The sequence below is a fragment of the Dipodomys ordii genome, unplaced genomic scaffold, assembly GCF_000151885.1.
Source record: "Dipodomys ordii isolate 6190 unplaced genomic scaffold, Dord_2.0 Scaffold17, whole genome shotgun sequence".
Lineage (NCBI taxonomy): Eukaryota > Metazoa > Chordata > Mammalia > Rodentia > Heteromyidae > Dipodomys > Dipodomys ordii.
Genome location: NW_012267233.1, coordinates 19,638,265 through 19,658,422, shown reverse-complemented (window position 1 = coordinate 19,658,422; position 20,158 = coordinate 19,638,265).

Here is a 20,158-nt window from a genome sequence, read left to right as displayed (position 1 = left end):
TTTCACATTACCTCTTCAGAGATGCTATAAAATATTATTTAAAGTGTCATTCCTTTCTTTTTCCAGTAAGTTACTCTTTATGCATTTCATAAAAAACTTAAGCTACAGTGAACACTTTAGTTGTTATTGCTAATCTTTCCCCTTTCTGCAACAAGGTATAAACCAATGTAACCAGGATTTTCCCACTGCTATCTCCAAAATACGAAAATTGTGTTTGGTATATGGTAGCTACACACTACATATCTTTTTATTGACTGCTATACATGGACTTGTATTCTCATAAAATCTATTTGTGGTGCACTCATCCCAATAAGATTGCTTTGAGTCAAGTCCTTAATAAGAGGTTAAGTGTAAATGAAGTCTTGAGGGTAGGGTATTAAAATAATAAGACTGGTTGTTTTGTAAAATATCAGCCAGGTACCAGTGACTCATGTATGCAATCTCAACTACTTAGGAGCCTGAAAATGGGAGGATCACAGGCAGAAAAGCTTCTCAACTCATAACTAGGTTCAGTGACACATGCTTGTCACAGCAAGCTATGTGAAAGACTGAGAGCATAATGATCACATTACCTAGCCCTTATGTGCAGAAAAGTACACATGGCTTTTGAGGGAAACTGGACATAGAGATGCATGTCTGTGATCCCGGTGTTGATGTAAAGCCTAAAAGTAGGCAAACTAGGTGTACTATGTTATAAAATTAATCTGTGAAAAGTAAAGCCAGGGTACCGTGCCCCAAACCTTGGCCATTTTGGGGCACTAAGTTCAAATTCCAGTACCACTAAAAATGAAAAGAGATTTCTCTCATGTACATTCAGATGAAAAGTTATACAAGGAAAAATTGGCTCAATGATTTTCTGAACAACTCACCAAAAGCCAGACCCTGCTAGAATCTTGAACTGAGACTTTCCACGTTCTAGAAGTGCTGGAGAACAAATTTATATTTTTTTAACCCACACAGTACTTTGTTATGTGGCCTGAGTAAACTAAGACATTGAACACTGAACAAGTCTGAGTACAAGATCGTATGCCCTTTGGCCCAAAAATATATTAAAAAATATATATATAATTTCTGTTTAGTTATCATGTTCCATTTAAAATATCTTGACTATTCCCTAACGAGACACGAAAAGACAAAATTTGGTTTTTATTACATTTTATTTTGTTTTTATAAATCCTAAGTTCTTAAGAAGCCTAGAAAATATAGTAACGAAAAATGGAATAGCAATTTAATTAACTGCTGGACTGTTTAAAGCAGAAATATTAACATAGCTCTTAGCTTTCTATTCTCCACTTTGAAATGTGTTGCATTCTGAAGATTCAACTTAAGTGCTTCTTCCTACCTGTATGTTTCCAAACATAATTAATCACTCCTTTTATACTCTCAAAGTCCCTCACATATACTTTTATGTGGTATTGATTCCGTGCTCCCTTGTTGGTAAGGCTATTTGTTAACATCTGGATCTCTTCCACAAAACTGTAAAATACTTTGCAGAAAGGGCTATGCTTTGGTTTCTGACTCATAGTTGGTTTCTCATAGCATCTAACACATACATATACAGTGTTGCTTAATGAATTTTTGTTAATTGAAGAATACAAGTAAATAAGTATAGAACAGGAAATATTGATGTAATAAAGACAATGCTACCAAATAGTTTTTGAGTACATTTCTGAAAAATATCCTGATTAGAATAGCTGAGATTTTTAAATTTGGGATCTCAGAAAATAAATGTCTGAAATAAGACATATATACATATAACACTATAAAATTAATTTTAGAAGGAAATAGCTCTCAAGACACATTTTTTTCATTTTACACATTCATCCAGGTAATGATGAAGGGTAGTTCTCTGGATCTTGAACCAATCCAGTACTCTCCTCTCTCTTTTTTGGATCTTAAGAATAACTATAGTGGTTTCTAAGAACACAATATTCAGAGTCAGGGAAAGTTAGATGGAATATCTTGGACTCTATGCTGTTAACCCCTGGAAACAGAATGCTTTAGCTCAATTAGTGACAGTCTTCTGAGAATAAAACCCAAGACATTCTATTTAATGTTTTCTCTGAGAATTGAACATGTAACAGTATAGATGGTGTAGAATGGGCATCACTGAAAATAGAACTTTGCTTTTACATATCTCAGATACCCTAGTAAACATAGTGTGTCTTATTATCTTTTGAAAAGCATTGAGTTCCATCTTGAATACCCTACTATTAAAAATCGAATATTTGAGCTCAGTGCTGGTGGCTCGCATTAATAATATTAGTCACTTTAGGAGCTAAGATCCAGAGAATCACAGATTGTAACACACTGGCAGAAAGGTCTACAGACTCCTTTTCCAAACTAATCAGCCAAAAGCCAGTCTGGACACATGGCTCAAGTGGTAGAGTCATGAAAAAGTGCTAGGCTCTGAGCTCGAATTCTGTTACCAACAAACTTTATAGAAACTTTTTTTCAAAATGAAGCAGAATAAATTATGAATAAATTAGCTTTAATTATAAAATGTATTGTCTTGTCACTGGGTGCCAGTAATACTAGCTACTCAGGAGGCTGAGACGTGAGGATCACAATTCAAAACTAGCCACAGCTGGAAAGTCCATAAGACACTTATCACCAACTAATCAGGAAAAAAGAGAGAAGTAAGGCTATATATCAAGTGGTAGAGTGCTAGCCTTGAGCCAAACAACTCAGAGACCATGAGTTCAAGCCCCAGGACTGGCAATATATAGACATATATATATGTATATATATATATACACACACATATATAATATATATAAAAAACATATAATGTATATATAAAACATATATTCTAACATATGTTAGAATCTTAAGCATGGTCTCTCTAGTCATAGGAGATTTTCTCTCAATTTATTTATCATAAAGTAGAAAGAAAAAAGTAAGAAAGTTTAAGAGAAAGCACTAAGTTTAAAATAAAATATAATATGACATAAGGGCTGAATAATCTGATGTCAGCAAGAATGGGAAAAGTCCATTCTGACCTACTTCACTAAATAATTACACCTGAGAACTCTCAAACAAATGAATCATGCAAGATTCTGAATGTCTTCTGCCAACATTGGAAATGAGAAACACATGAGATAAACTGAAAATAAAATTAAATTAAAATAGTGAATATAACTATATTGATAACTATTTTAGTGAAAATGTCCAAAGCACAGTTAAAATGAAGAGAGTTTCAGTTTGCTAAAGATTACAGTGTCCTTTTAGAAACTTCAAATAGGAGGTATATGAAAGATATAGCTTAGCTACTTATTAATCATTATGTTGGCCAGACTATGATTGGTTGGCTCTGTTGTTTGGGGCCTTGGTGAGGTAGTACATTACAATGTGAATGCATAATGGTGAAAATTGCTTATCTCTGGGCCAAGGAACAAAAACAACTGGCAAGCAGTTGCTGGGATCGCACAATTCTTTCAAGGACACACAAATGATCTAAATATTTGAGTAGACTCCATCTCTTAAAATATCTTATAACACCACGGTGGGGGCCAATATTTTTTAAAAAAAAACAGATATGTCTTTAAAATAGGTGTTTTCTTCTTTACAAATGAAAACTTTAGTATGAGCCTGTTCTAGAGGCATGACTTGAAAAGGTTTTATGCTTTTATCAAAGCTGAAGTTTTGCCTACCAACAATAAACACATACTTTTTTAAGGAGACAAACATATGTGTAATTGAAATTTAAACAACATTTAAGGATATTGAGGCTTTTAGAAGATATTTAAAGTGTTTCTCAAAAAATATATATACAAATGCAATTAAGTTGAGAAAATGCTTGAGGAGGTGATAAAAAAGAGAAATGAAAACCAATGAGAGATGACACATTCGCAGCTTCACTTTCTTGTCCTTCCATTCATTTGTTGAATGGTTATTACATTTTTATTCTTTTCAAATCTATTTCACCCAGTTCAACTATTCTAAATTTAGATCTAATGAGAATGTTTGTGAGGATAGGCCCTAAGCCAAAATGGAAAGTTTAACCTCTCAACTTCTACCTTTGTAATACCAAAAGACACTTCCTGAACAAGACTCAAATGATCTCTTCTCTCAACTTGAGGCAGGTACTTCAAGTATATCCAAGCCTGAAAGGGAAAAAGTAGGCTGCTGTCTTTATTTTTTCAGTGTCAATGATTGCACCTTTACACATTATAAAATAGGACATTTATTAGTTTAAAATGCAATTGTAATTTCTCTAAAACTCAGTGATTGGAACATTGAACCTCCTGGAATATTTTAAAGGATTAAGAATAAATATCCGAGAAATGGTAAGTAAATTCTTTGGATGTAACACTAGAGTTGCATAATTCTTCCTTATAAATTAGGAAGGATATATGAAATTCCATGGAGATAGAATTGTTTCTAGTTAAGGACTTTATATAAGGGATTTGTACATTTTCTCCTTTTTTTATTGCAAGTAATGGAATACATACCCTGTGAAGAATGAGCATATGGGACTGAAACACTTGTAAGTGTATGTCTGGGTGGTACTGGAAGTCTTTCAGAATATGAATATGAACTGCAAAAGAATGTCAAACATCAAAGCTATTAAAAATGAAGCTCTGGGCTATACATGCATTGGAGGACATAACAGAAATCTTAGTCTATGGAAGGAAGTGGTCCTCTGTCCAATTTTCAATTGCTATTAAGGAATGGTAGGAGAGGTGATTTCAAAGGCTTTTTATTGGCTGAGCTCCACCCTGCTCACAGCTACAATGTGAAACACAGACACTAAGAGTATCTTTATAAGATTTATTAAAGAAAGACAAGAGTCCAGGCACTCTTTCCACTCTCAGTAATGATTACTTCTTTTTTCCCATTTTTGACACTACTGAAAATTGAACCCACGGACAACACAAATTCATTCTACCCCTTGAGCCACATTTCCTGCAGCCCTTTGTTATTTAGGTATTCGAGATAGAATCTTGCTTTGTTTAGGCAGACCTCAAACTCAGTTTCTCTGTTACTTCAGAATCATTCACCATCACACCTGACCGAGATTTACTTCATGAAAATTAATGTAGACAGTATATATTGAAGGTGTAAAGCACATTAAAACTCATTAGGTTAAAGGTATATAGACACATGCATATATACATACAAACACACATACACACATGCATGTACATACATATAGAAGGATTTATGATGAACTTTAAATATATATCCCCATACAACTATGGGTCCAATTAGAAAGCATAACCAGTTATTTTGCCTATTGAAGTTATTCAATATGCTCCTTTATATCAACAACATACTCATGTACTTGTACAACATAACTTGGTTATTGTATAATAGCATTGTATATAATCAAAATTGCAATATTTAGTGTAACAAGGCAGCATTTTTCATAAAAAGAAGATAGTCAAGAGTTAAAAAATATGACTTACAGGCTTTTTCCCTTATATTTGATGAGACAGTAAAAGCACCAAATTTGATCACAAGCAATACTTCCTTTGCTAATTAAAAATAAAATTGGAAAAAATGTTACTTCTGAGTAAAATACCAGGTATTCTTAAATTTTTACACAAAACTGTAGAAATATATTTTATGAATTTTTTAACATGAAGAATGTATTTTCCTAATGTTTTCATTTAGCAAAACTGAGTAAATGAATCTGGTATCAATCAGATATCAAACTTTCAAAATGGTTGCCAAATAATTTTTAATGCCATCTTTAAAATAAAGAAGCAAAGATGGAAATTTAGGTCAGAGCATTTGTGGACATAATCAATTCCCTGTGTTTAATCCTCTCCAATGCGAAAGGAAAAATAAACAAACACAAAATTAAGACAAAAAATACCCCACAAAGACATGTAAAAGAAATGCCTTTTAAACTTGGAAAAAAGGTTACATTAAGTGAAGTAAGCCAGATCCAAAGAAATATAGGTTGCATGGTTTCCCTCATTTATAGTAATTAGAATGTGCCTATAAAGCTACAAGTAAACACACAAAATAGAAAGCAAATAGATAGCAAAACACAAAAAATTGCACCAGGACATGATAAATTATATAGGTCTCTGGACATTGACCCAGTGAGAACAGAAGAGGATATTTTTAGGAGAGGATCACATTCAATGTTTTGTGCATATGATAAAAATGATGTTATCAAAATGAACCCTAAGAAATGGAAACAAGAGGGTTTGTGTGGGGGGGTGTGGGTGTGGGTGTGGGTGTGTGCTTTGCTGTTGTTGTTTTATTTTTCCCCTTTTGATGCTGTTTTTGATTTCTGTATTTTTTGTCTTGTATGTAAGTTTATCTGTTTGGGGGAGGCACAGAAATGGTGGGACAAAGCTGAATTAATTCAGCAGTGATAGTCACTAGACATTATATTGAAAATGACTATACAACTTGTAGGGGAGAGGGTCAGGAGGGAAAAAAGCGTGAGAATATGAGAGAACTGGTGACACTATTAAAAATAAATGTACTCATTACCTAACCTATGTAACTGTAATTTCACTGCATATCACCTTTAAAATAAAAATAAATAAAATGATATTTTTTAAAAAAGAAATGCCTTTCAAACTATCATGTTTGACTTGTAGGCTTTATCAGAGACGTTTAAATTAGTACCATGAAACCTTTAAAATTTACACTATTCCCTTTCCTGCTCAAAGTTCTCTTTACAAAAAAAAATAGAAATTCAAGTCTATCTTTCAAAGAAATGTGGTTTTATTTTTATGGTGAACTTTCAAAGCTTATTAATAATCTACAGAGTAAATGTTCAGCCACAAAACATTTTCACAGAAAGCATTAACTCAGATGCAAAGGAAATAAAAAGCAACCTGAAAAACCACAACTTCTAATGGCGCTTCTTTAAAAATGAAAGAGCACTCAATTTCCTACTCAATAATCCTATTAGTGGTACCACTTTGAAAATGTATACCAAAATATTCCATTTAAAATAACTGGTTTTCCTTAAAAAACATTTCTGACCTTAAGCCTTAATTTCTCTAGTTTTTATCTGCTGTGATTTTTAAGAGCCAGTCCCAAACGCAGATACTAAAACGATGCTTCATCAAAAGTCCACTAAATTACTATTGTGGTTGTGAGCTGCTTTCATAAGATGCATTTTCTTGCTCTCTTCCAGCTTTCCCATCATCTTGATCATATATATATATCCATATGTATACTGTATACTATATATACTTATACATATCTACTATACATATATATGTAAATAAATATGTAAATAAAGATGTGATTTCCAGGGGGGAGATGTAATTTCTGATCCTCTTTCTCATCTTCTTTGTAAGGAACATTATTACTGAAAAAAAAATATAAATAATAGATTATAATTCCAATTGTCCCTATATGTCCCTGTATGTGAATTAGTGAAATCCAGTCTATTAATACCTATTTTAAGTATTTTTCTGAAATTAAATGTAGTTGCATGATTTTTTTTCTTCTACTGAGTGCATAAAAGAGGGCTCTTATTGGGGATGCCTGACTAGGAAATATGCAAAGGCAGTAAATTCTACAAAACTGAGCAGGATTTGAGTTTTTCTGAAATGACTAAGTAGACAAGGAGGCACAGCATGTACTAACCAAGAATGAAATTCATAAGAGAAAGGAGAGGCCAAAGGAAATGCACAGGCAGGAGCAGAAAGCATGATGTCTTCCTCTTCTGTGCCTGTGTGTGTGTGTGTGTGTGTGTGTGTGTGTGTGTGTGTGTGTGTGTGTGTGTGTGTGTGTGTGTGTGTGTGTGTGTTAGTGCTGGCTCTGGGGAATGAACTCCAGAGCACAATATTCTTCCTTAGATTTTTAGCTCAAGCTGACACTCCAGCTTAGTTGAGTCACACTCCACTTCCACTTTTAACTTGCATTTGTCTCCATTGGGCTGGCTTTGAACTATGATCCTCTGATCTCAGTTTCTTAAATAACTAAGGTTACTTAAGAAATGGATCTTGGCTCCAAAGAGAGTAAATTAACCCAAATCAGATCACTGTCCCAATATGGCACAGGTCTTAAATCTGCTTTTTCATCATGGATGTAGCTGAGAACAAAAGCAACAAGTCAAAGTCAAAATGCCAAATGTTTAGTAATTAAGTTGGTGATCCTTCCAGGGACTCTCCCAAAAATGCTTTTTTCCTGCCATCTTTCCCCCCTTTGCCAAAGGCTGGTTAATAATATCCAAAGGTTTGACCTAAAGGACTTCCACAGGCTCCTAGAAACTGCTAATGTAGCCTTGCACTCATGAACCCACGCTTCTAGAAAGGTTATGTCTAGTCCTATCTCCTCCCAGAAAGCCTCCTGCCTATCTATCTCCACCTTCATTTACTCATGTTGACTTCTAGCATCCAGAGTTTGAATTACTCTTTCCATTCTAAATGCTTTTCTATAGTAACTATATGCTGTACTAGCTGCATAAACTGAGTAAAAATTAAACAAATGTGTTTCTGTTTGCCACAGTGATGATTAGAAAATTATTGTGTTCTTCTAGCAAAATATCATGTCTCTTGCACTAATTAAATCTTATGCAAAGTTATCTCCTCTGAAAAATATAGCAAGCCCTCTATTAAGTGACAGGAAATACACAATTTGATTAATTTTTGTAGGGGGGAAATATAGTCACTACTGAAACCAACAAGTTTCCAGAAAATTATTAGCTTTTCCTCCTTGGTTTCTTAGGAGACTGAGCCAGACAGCTTTTCTATGTGATACATTTGTTAAACAGTGTGTCTGATGCAGTCTGTCTGACATTGATAAACTGCTTGAAATTTTGCATTAAAAAAGAGGAAGAAATCCACAAAATGCCTTTTAAAATGTTGCTAACATCAAGTGTGTGAGGAAATGTTTTGTGGTAGCTAAGGGAATAAAGGTGTATGCTCTGGCAGAAAATGGATGAATAGATAGATGGAAACAGAAGGAGGAGAGGAATGAGAAGATGGATGAAGATCATACAGAGTCACCCCTGACAGAATAACTTATTTTCACTTCTTTCAAACACAGGTAATAACCTTCCATTTTTCAGTGGCCACAAAATATATCCCTTACTTATCCTTTCTTTTGTTCCAGTATCTGCCTGATTAATAAGGATAAAAAGAACTTAGCTCTCACCTTCTCCCCATATAAACCACTATATTGTCATAATTCAGAATATTGGAACACAAAATAGTGCATCTATTTGGGTCTTCTAAATTCTATTGACAACTAACCAAAAAAAACCCTTAATTTCAAAAACATAAGCAACATAATATTTTGATTATTTAATAGTATCAATTAATTCATATTTTGATATTTAATAATATTTTACATTTCAAAATACCAATGTGGAGGTATGCAGTACAAGAATTGGCTCATTAGGATTCCTCTCTGAAGCTATGGAAAATGTAATTAGTTAAAAAAAATTACCAGAGCTGCATTACATTTATGTTTTCTCACACGACACCAGGAGCATCAAACTACATTTTCAAGGATTTCCTTTTGAAAAATCACAAAATTTTAACTATTTGTTTGTTAGTTCTTGAGGCAAATTGTAGATACTATACTCCATAGTAGCTTTTATTTCACTATCTTCCTGCCTTAGCCTCCCAAGTGCCTGGATTTCTTACATGTGCCACCTTCATAACTAACTTCATGGCTGGCTATGGTTTTTGTCATTTTAAGTATTCCGGTTTTAAGCTCCTCTATAGGTTGTCTTCAAACTGCTAAGTAATTTGTTCACACAGTGACTTCAATTCATAATCACTGGATAATTTGTAACACTTTTTGCAATAAGAGGTAATAGATTTTTCACACAACAATCAGCCATATGCTGTTGTCTGAATTTATGTGTTTTCTCAAAATTCCTATGTTGAAACCGGACCTTCAAGGAACAACATTTGTCCCTTGTGACAATGAAGACCCAGTAAGAGAGAAGGCTCACCTTTCAAGCAGAGGACAGTTCTTTCCCTGAAACTTAAAGACAGTTGATGGGTCTTAGGTTCCTAACTCCCAGAACTATAAGAAATATACAATATATATAACAATTATATATAATAATATATATAAAACATTTATAAGTTGCCTATTTCAAAGCATTTTAATATTATAGTCCAAATGGACTAACAGATTACCTCTCCTTAATTTTTCTACTTTTATCATTATTTTAGTACCTATATTTTCATGGCATATATTATAATGAGTTAAATTTTAATTTCCTGTTCAATACTTTGATTCTTCATGCTGTTAGAGGATATTACACAAGGTGATCAATACTTTACATCTTAAGAATTGAGATGATCAAGTTGAATTTGTTTAATAACACAAGGAAAAGGGGTGATTTTTCATTCCTTCTTTTCTTGCAGTGTCTCCTGGAAATTGAAAAAGAAGCCAGACCTGTTAATCTTGCAAAGTTGTGGGCCTTCTAGTCCTTGAAACATTAAATATAGCTTTAAGATTAAATGAGAAGTCTTATAATAATTACTACATAATAAACTTTGTAATAATTATTAATTCTACAGACTTGTATGAATTGACTGATCACTTACAGATTAATGCTGTTACTCTGTCTTGTGATTAATATTTAGATAATTTAATGCTGCAAAGAAACATAGGTTGCATCATTTCCCTCATTTTTGTAATTATGTCTATAAATATACTGAATATTGTTGTTGTTTTTAATATTTATTTTTGTTGTAAAGGTGGTGTACAGAGAGGTTACAGTTACATACATAAGGAAGTGAGTACAATTCTTGTTGAACATTGTTACTCCCTCCCTTGTTTTCTCCCTCTATCACTCCCCCCGCCACACTCTCTTCCCCCCAAGTTGTAAAGTTCATTTCCAACAGTGTCTTGTGGATGTTCTATTGGTGGATGCTAAAAGACACAAAATACACCAAGACATGAAAAATTATACAGGTCTCTAGACGTTCAGTGAGAGCAAAATCAGAAAGACAGATTAGGAGTGGAACAAGCATTTAGGTAGCTTTACATAATCTAATTGTTTTAGACACATTCTTCCCTTACCTTCAATACCAGGAAGTTGTACCATGCCTCCCCTCATACCCAACACCACGTTGAGAAGGGAATATTCTAATGTTTTAGCAAGGCTTAGCTGCCTTTTGTAAGTCTCAGGTAATTTTTCACCGTTAAACCTGATGCAATTGATAGACATTTTTATGAGGCCATATTGAATCAAGTTACTCATTTTCCCAAGAGCCGAATTGCATTTATTTACTTGTAGGTGATCTGACAGATTTAATGAAGACTTTGAGTTCTGCAATAGAAAGAATAGGACTTTCAATTATAGAGAAGGGAATGTATACCACGTGGGCATTGCCAATAGTCTTGGGGCTCAAAATAGAAGCTATGCTACAGAAAAGGACATCAGAGCCACAGAGAAAGTCAAACGGGAGACAGGCAGAAACGTGAATCAATTAAATGAAGTCAACAGATGACTGGCTTGATAGAGTAAGGAGAAGATTTCCGGACACTGTGCTGCCATTACAGTTGGAACCGGAAGTACCTAATCTAAGCTTCTCATGGTGTGTTCACGTCCCAGGCTAGGTGCACAAAGTGACAGAAGTCTGGAATGCTTCTACTCATGGATTCTATCATATAGAAGAAATGAAAAATAAATTTATTTATTAATTTATGGAACAATTTTAACAGTTAAAATCTCTGCAGATAACAGGAATTCAAAATTCTGTTCAGAGTGTCCAATCCCAGCCATTACACATCTATTGGCCTTTGTGTCAATGAGTCAGCAATGTAACCAACAATAAGACATCCCTGAAGCAGAAATCAGCAAGAGGAAGATGACTTGGCTAATGACTTTCTGGGTATAGAAATGTTATAATGACAGCTTGGAAGGATCAATGTCCTAGACTTTTGTTCACACACACACACACACACACACAACCTTCTTACAAAAGACTAGCATTTCTAAATGAACAGGTAAGATTGAATGCTATATTAGAATGCCAATGTTAATATAGCTTGTATAGACTGGTTGAGGCATATAACTTTCATTGTGGGTATATACCATTTTAATATCAGCAAAATATAAGCAACATATTCACTATTTCAATAAGTGTTCAAATAGTACCCCATCCATCTGATTCTTCAAATCAGAAATTTGTGGACATAAGCTTGATTGTTCTCTATTCTCTTTTCTAATTCTTTCCCCCCCTTCACCACCCCTCTCTCACATTTCTGTCTCTCTGACTTAGATTCAGGGCTTGGAGTTCTTAATCAGGTTGCTTGCTTACAACTCAGGCTTTTCTACTTGACGCATATATTCATTCCAGCTATTTTGCTCATTTTTTTTTAAGATGGAGTCTCACAAACTTTTCTTTCCAGGCTCTCTTTAAACTTTGGCTCTTTGAGTCTCAGCCTCCTGAATATTTAGGATTACAGACATGAGTCACCAGTGCCAGGCACTGATTCTACATTTCAGTCACTTTGAAGTAGCCATCCACTTTAGTATAGACCATCATGAAATCCATCTCTTCCTGTTCTAATCTGTGCTTTACTTCAGTTCTGTTGTATTAATCTTTTGGAATTGTGTTTCAAATTATGAGCTTCCATTCTCTTATTTAAAGAACAAGTTATGGTCAAAGCCCATCTTTGACATGTCATCTTATGATTTGGGCTCTGCTTTCCTCATCAGCCTTGAGCAAGACTAAGCCATAGAACTAAGGAAAAAAATTGTTATTCCTTACTGTCTTATTAACTTTTTCTTTCTCCTTTGTGACCAAATCAAGTTAATTATTAAATATATCTCAACACTGTAAGTCATTAGTTGTTTAATGTCTATCTTCACTACCAAATTCTAGTGTTCATAGACCTAGCTACCTTCTCAATGTATTTCTCCCCAACTCTATCCCTAGTTTCTATGGCAATAGCTATATTTCAAAGATAACGAAGAAATATTTATTATACAAACAAAAGATTTTTTTTAAAATGTGTATATGTGAATCTCCCCATAAGTAACTATTAGAATAGAAATGTGCCTCTACTCAAAGCATTTGTACTTTCTAGAAACAAAATTGTATTAGAAGTTTTTTAAAATGTTTAAGTAGATTTTTTAAATCCTTTCTAGGAAAACACATTTGAATATTCAACGCCTTCTTCTCCTGCCAACATGTTTCAAAGTCACACACTAAGAAAGTTCTGAGAACAGCTGGCTAGCATATTTTTTCATTTTTTTAACTTGTATAGGAAATCAGTAAAGTCATGATGATCAGGCCTGTGTACTGTATCCTCAAAGAAGAGAACTTGGAACTTGAGTAAGTCATATTTTGAGTTCAGTTGGATTGAAAGAAACCAGCCCATGATAAATTCTAGAAAATACCATTGTGGATATCGCTTAGGAATAGTATACTTGCTTAACTATCTGCAAGGCCCTGTTTCAATATCCAGTACTGCCAGGAATAAAAGTTAGATGTTATTATAAAACCTCAAATTCTTTTCCATTATTCAAACAAAGCAAACCAAAACCACAAAAAAGCTGTTGAGAAACCAAGCAAATTGGTAGAATCAGAAAACTACTTCAAAAGTGGAGCTTGTGAACAAGAGAGAAAGAAAATAAAAAGCCATTGTTATTTTCAATTGCTAGCAATTTACTCCTAATGTTTTTGATGTTGTGCTAATTAATATAATTAAGAGATCAAATCAGAAATCAAGTATCATTTAAAATAGATGCAGAATCTTAAAATCTAATCACTACATCTAATTTCAAAGGAAAAAAATCACAAAATTTATTTAAAGTATATCAATGTAGAAGTAGTAAGAGTTAAGCAAGTGGCTCCTATCTTAATGGCATTATGTGAAGAAATGTAAACAAATGACACATCTGAAAAAAAGGAAGTAGTGATTTCTGGCACCACAGACTATCTAGCATAAAAATGGAAGATATTTTATAGTAACAAACCTGAAATAAATCATCTTAAACTACTAAAATAATAGAAAGTCTATAGATTAAGCTTCTAGAGCTAACATAGCAAAGAACCACAAACTGTGTAACATAAACATCAGAAATTTATTTTCTCACAGTTCTAGAGGTTTGGGTAACTAACTCATTCCAAGATAAAAGTGCTTTTAGGGTTACTATCCTACAGGGATACCTGTATTTGTTGCTTATAGATGGCTAACATCTACTGTCTTCACAAATGATTATTGTTTATCAGTGTCTGTATTGCAAGGAAACTAGGCCTGCTGCATTTGGCTCTACTCATCTGACCATCTTTACCACATTAATTCCTTCCTTCTCAATGGTTTGGTTTCCTTAGTTTCAGTTACTTGTCCCAATTGTGGTTCAAAAATAATAATAGTAAGTTGCAGAAGTAAGCAATCCATAAATTTTAAATTTTATCCAATCTGGGTCACAAGGCAAATTTGCATGCCATCTTGCTCCACCCTACCCATATGTGAGTTATCTCTTTGTTCAGCATATCTACACAATATATACTTAGTAACAGCCATCTTAGTTATGAGATATCCCAGAATTTGTGCTCATATAACCCTTATGTAACAGCCTAACCTAACATATCAAAACCTATACCATTTACTTTGCTTCTTCTCTTCATCTAGATTCCATATTGTCTTTTATGGCATAGCATTAAAATCATTTTATTTTATCATTATTGTGGCTAATCTCTTACTATGCCAGATTTAAAAACTAAACTTTATCATAAATATTTTAATGGGGATTTTAGAATGCTACAGGGTGGTGGGGTCTTGAAAGGTAAACCTTTTGGACAAATGGCACCTTGTATATCTTTTCAAAAGCCCTCCTGCAAATATAGCCACATTTTGAGATACTAAGGATTAAGACTTCAATATGAATTTTAGAGAAACAACTCAGACCAGGACAGCATGTTATAAAAGTATATCCATATCTCATATGTATATGAGATATATTCTCCTAATTGTTTTATTTATTTTTATTGTGAAAATATGGTATAGAGGGGTTACAATTACATGGGCAAGATAAGAGTACATTTCTTATCAAGCATTGTTGCCGCCTCCTCTGTTTCCCCTTCCCAACCCTTCCCATTTCCCCCCCCCAAAGTTGTAAAGTTCGTTTTTCGACATAACTACTTGTACATCTTATTGTTGCAATAGGTCCACCTGTATCCCTATTTAAACGATTTGTTTTTTCCCTTCCCCTCCACAAATTATACCAGCATCAAAGCAGTGAAAGCAGGGGTTTATACCATGGAGGAGGGACATACAAAGCAACAAAAAAATCATCTTATAAATATGTTAGAAACAATGGAGACTTTTTATTTATTTATTTATTTTTGTCAGTTGTGGGGCTTGAACTCTGGGTTTGGGCTCTGTTCCTGTGCTCTTCAGCATAAGGAGAGCACTCTACCACTTGAGCCACAGCACCACTTCTGGTTTTCTGCTTTATTGGAGATAAGACTTTCCTGCCTGAGCTGGCTTTGAACCACAATACTCTAATCTCCTGAGTAGCTAGGATTACAGGTGTGTGCTACCAGTGCCCGGCATGACTATAAATTTTTAATTGAGGCTATAAATTCATTCCTTTAAAATACTCCTAAAATATTTTATTCACCTCTCTTAGATACAAGAGCATTATTTTATGTGTTTCCCTCAGATATCATTATATATGCCTACAGTTTGCTATAAACTAGAACAACAAGGGATAATGGTTTTATAAATGCCTGGGTTAGTGCAGTCTCTCTTGAACTACTTCAAACAGCTTCCGTAAGCAGGAACTTATCATGCCCAGGTTAATCCCCAGAGGTAGGAAACCTGTGGCCTGAGTCCTAAAGTTTAATGAGCTGGTCTTGTAGAATCAAAAGAATTAGTTCCTCAGAAAACTACTGCAAACTTGATTTCATAAAACAAAGTCACTTAACAAGAACATATAGTACTTGCTTTGCTTTTCTTCAAGATAATATATAAAAATTTAGCAGAATGGGAAACATGGTCTCAAATTCACAAGATTTTTCTCATAAATATGGGCTTAAGAAAACTCAACTGCCTTCAGAAAAGGTGGATACTTTAGGCAAGGCACTACAAGTGAGAGGTGATGTGAATTTTTTAGCTTTTGAATAGAAATTTGCATGCTTACCAAACCTCAAAATGGTGAATCTTCTATTTTTCTACCTTTAATTCCTTACCCTTTTAACCAATGACTGATTTATACTTTGGAATCCAAATAAGTATAACCTTATTTTTCAACTCAAACACCAACTGTTGAATGTGGTCCGAAATTCTTAATTCCCTCACCAGCCTTCCATATCAGGAAGTTGGCCCAGTGAAGCTTTCATGGAAACAGAAATACAAGGGGGCTTAACTAGTTAAGAATAAGAGTAGAGATGAACACAAATGTCCCTAAGAAAAAAATCTTATAATGGTTGAATCATAATGGTGGGTTGTATCTTAACAGTTACAATATCTCTCTGTAAATATATCTTCTCGCTAGCAGGGAATTGGTGGTTCATGCCTCTAATCCTGGATACTCAGGAGGCTGAGATCTAAGGAATGTGATTCCAAGCCAGCCTAAGCAGGGAAGCCATGAGACACTTACCTCCAATTAACTATCAAGAAAGCCAGAAGTGGAGTTACGGCTCAAGTGGTAGAGTGCTAGCCTTGAGCAACTACAACCCAGCAATCCCACTTTTGGGCATTTACCCAAATGTTTACAAACAAGACCACACTAAAGCTACCAGCACAACTATGTTTATTGCAGCATTATTTACCATAGCTAAGATATGGAACCAACCCAGATGCCCCTCAGTAGATGAATGGATCAAGAAAATGTGGTATATATACACAATGGAATTCTATGCCTCCATCAGAAAGAATGACATTGCCCCATTTGTTAGAAAATGGAAAAACTTGGAAAAAATTATATTAAGTGAAGTAGGCCAGGCCCAAAGAAACATAGGTCCCATGGTTTCCCTTATATGCAATATCTAGTATATGTATGAGTCAAGTGGAAAAGGTCAGATAATGTGATGTCAGGAAAATGAACCCTTAGATATGTATTTTAATGTTTTTTTCTTTCATGCATGTGTTTCTAATGCATTTATAAGATTATCTCTTTGTTGCTTTGTATGTCCCTCCCCCACAGTATAACCCCTGCTTTCTCTATATTTGATGTCAGTATAACTTGTGGAGGAGATGGGGAAAAACCAGTTGTATAAGGATACAGGTGGACCTGTTGCAACACTGAGAAGTACAAGTTGTCATGTCGAAAACGAGCTTTACAACGTCGGTGCAGGGGGGGGGAAGGGGGGGAAAGAGAAGGATTGGGATTGGGGGGGAGGGGGGAGGCTGAGAAGGGATGTGAAGGGTAAACAAAGGAGGAGGCTGCAATGCTTGGTAAGAAATGTACGCATTATCCTGCCCATGCAATTGTAACCACTCTGTACAGTATGTTCACAAATAAAATTAAATTAAGTTAAAAAAAAAGAATTCAAGAAGAATGCCCAGACCCTGAATTCAAGCCCCAGGATCAGTACACACACACACACACACACACACACACACTCACACACTAATAATACAGCATCTTAAGTAAATAGTTTGAGATTGCCTGAATGTTGTTATTGAATGACAACAAATTGAAAGGCTATGTCAATTGCATTGGCATTAATTCACCAAGTATTGCTAAGGTCACTTGATAACCTAGGCTTTTGCAACAGGAGTTCTTTTATTCTAATTTAATTACTAATACTAACATTCAGATTTTACATATAGTATTTTATAATAGAAAGGTTACATACAGTTTGGCTAGGAAAGGGTTAAAGCACGCCACAGAGAAGACTTTTCAAATCAAAAGCAGACAACAGATATAGACATAATCACTGAATGTGGTCTCATAAGACACTGAAAATAAACCCAGTCACAGACATGTCATAGCTCTGTTGAGGCCCAGTGGAGTCAAAATACAGAGTCACTCTAAGGGGAAATGATGGTTGTAGTGAAGAGTTGATTTCAGGCAATGTTGAATCCAAGTGATTTGATTTCTTGGCTTCCTGGCTCTGGATGGATGGCAGACAAATGGAATAGGTCACATCATGCAAGGGATCAAGGTGAACTGAAGTCACAGGAACAAAGTACGGAGTTGGATGCCTTTCCATCCTTGATGCATACATGAAATAGCCTGATATCACATCATTGTTCACCTCCCTGTCCCAGTGTTACTACCTCTCCTGTTATATGGTTCAGGTGAAGGAATTGACAAAATCATTGAGTCTGGGGCTTTTGATACATTCATGCTTGATGCTTCTGATATGCTTTGATATATTGCCGATATAATTATTTAATGGCATGAATAGATTATTTATCAGTTCATGCCTCATGGTGTACTGACAGATGGTAGTTGTTTACTTGCATAAATGAGATGTAAAATCGTTCTCTTTTGGCACTTATACTCAAGATGGAGTAGCATAAGTTAAAACAAAATGAAATTTACCAAATAGTGATGGGCAAAACTAGGCACAGCCAAATAGTTTCCGTTCCACCCATCCTAGAGTAACTGAGAACAGGCTGCGTCTAGTCTCTTCATATTTCTCCCATTTCTAATCTCCACAATAAATTTCCATAAAATATATATTTATTCCAAGCCTTTCCATTTCCTAACAAATGGAGCAATGTCAACGAAACATAGGTCCCATGGTTTCCCTTATTTGCAATATCTAGTATATGTATGAGTCAAGCAGAAAAGGTCAGATAATGTGATGTCGGAAAATGAACCCTTAGATATGTATTTTAATGTTTTTTTCTTTCGTGCATTTGTTTCTAATGCATTTATAAGATTATTTCTTTGTTGCTTTGTATGTCCCTCCTCCACAGTATAATCCCTGCTTTCACTATATTTGATGTCGGTATAATTCGTGGAGGAGATGGGGAAAAACAAGTCGTTTAAGCATACAAGTGGAGCTGTTGCAACAATGAGAAGTACAAGTTGTCATGTAGAAAACGAACTTTACAACTTTGGTGCAGGGAGGGGGAGAGTATTGGGGGATAGGGGGGGAGGGGGGAGGGGAGGCTGGGAAGGGATGTGAAGGGTAAACAAAAGAGGAGCCTGCAATGCTTGATAAAAAATGTACTCATTATCTTGCCCATGTAATTGTAACCCCTCTGTACAGTATGTTCACAAAAAATAAAAATTTAAATTTAAAAAAAATTCCATAAAATTGGTCTTACTAGGAAATTAGCAAGCCAATTATAACTATTAAAAAGTAAAATGCAATATTATAAATTAAATAAAATTACCATTTTCTTACTCTAGAAACAAGCTATTGTTTATCAGCATGCCAATTAATATTTCTTCCTGTTTTTCCACATGTTGTTAGTGCCCATGTGAGAATAAAGAAGTGCACTTAAATCAGCACTGTTTCTTTTGATGATGCCATTGATGTGAAAGCCCATTGAAAACAGTAAGATTTTGTCCTTAACAGAAATGTCAGACTTAGATTAACTCCACAGGAAAGTAGGGTTTTTTTTAGAAAAAAAAGGGGCGGAGAAAAAGAAGCAACTTGCTCAAATTACTAAATTACTAAATTATTAAACCACTTCTCTTGGGTTATTTTAAAACATATTAGAAATTTCACTAATAACATCAAGTGAATTTTACCCATTATGAGTAATACTTATAATAATGCTGTAATGCATCAAAAGCAGTGATGAATTTTCTGGTTGATATTTGAGTCTCCTCCCACTTTTAAAATATTAGTTTATTTTTTGTACATTCATTTCCTTTAAAATACTATTACTTTAACTCCTCAAAGCCCTATTAGGACATCACAATAACCCAATCCTGAAGACATTCTTTCTTGACTGTCAGATCAGATATGATTACTCTGGAGCCCTTCATTTTCAGGCCAGAAGCAAATGTTTCTGTGAGTAGGATGCCAGTCAGAACATTTCCTGTGATCTAACTAATCAGAACTGAAGGGTGAGCTTGCTGGAGGAAAGAAAAAATATTCAGAGACCTTTTCTTCCTAAGGTCTAGAATCTGGGATATGAAATTGCTCTACTTTATTTTTTTAGTTTAATTTTATTTTATTTGTGAACATACTGTACAGAGGGGTTACAATTACATGGGCAGGATAATGCGTACATTTCTTATCAAACATTGCAGCCTCCTCCTTTGTTTACCCTTCACATCCCTTCTCAGCCTCCCCCCTACCCCCCAATCCCAATCTTTCTCCTCCCCCCCTTCCCC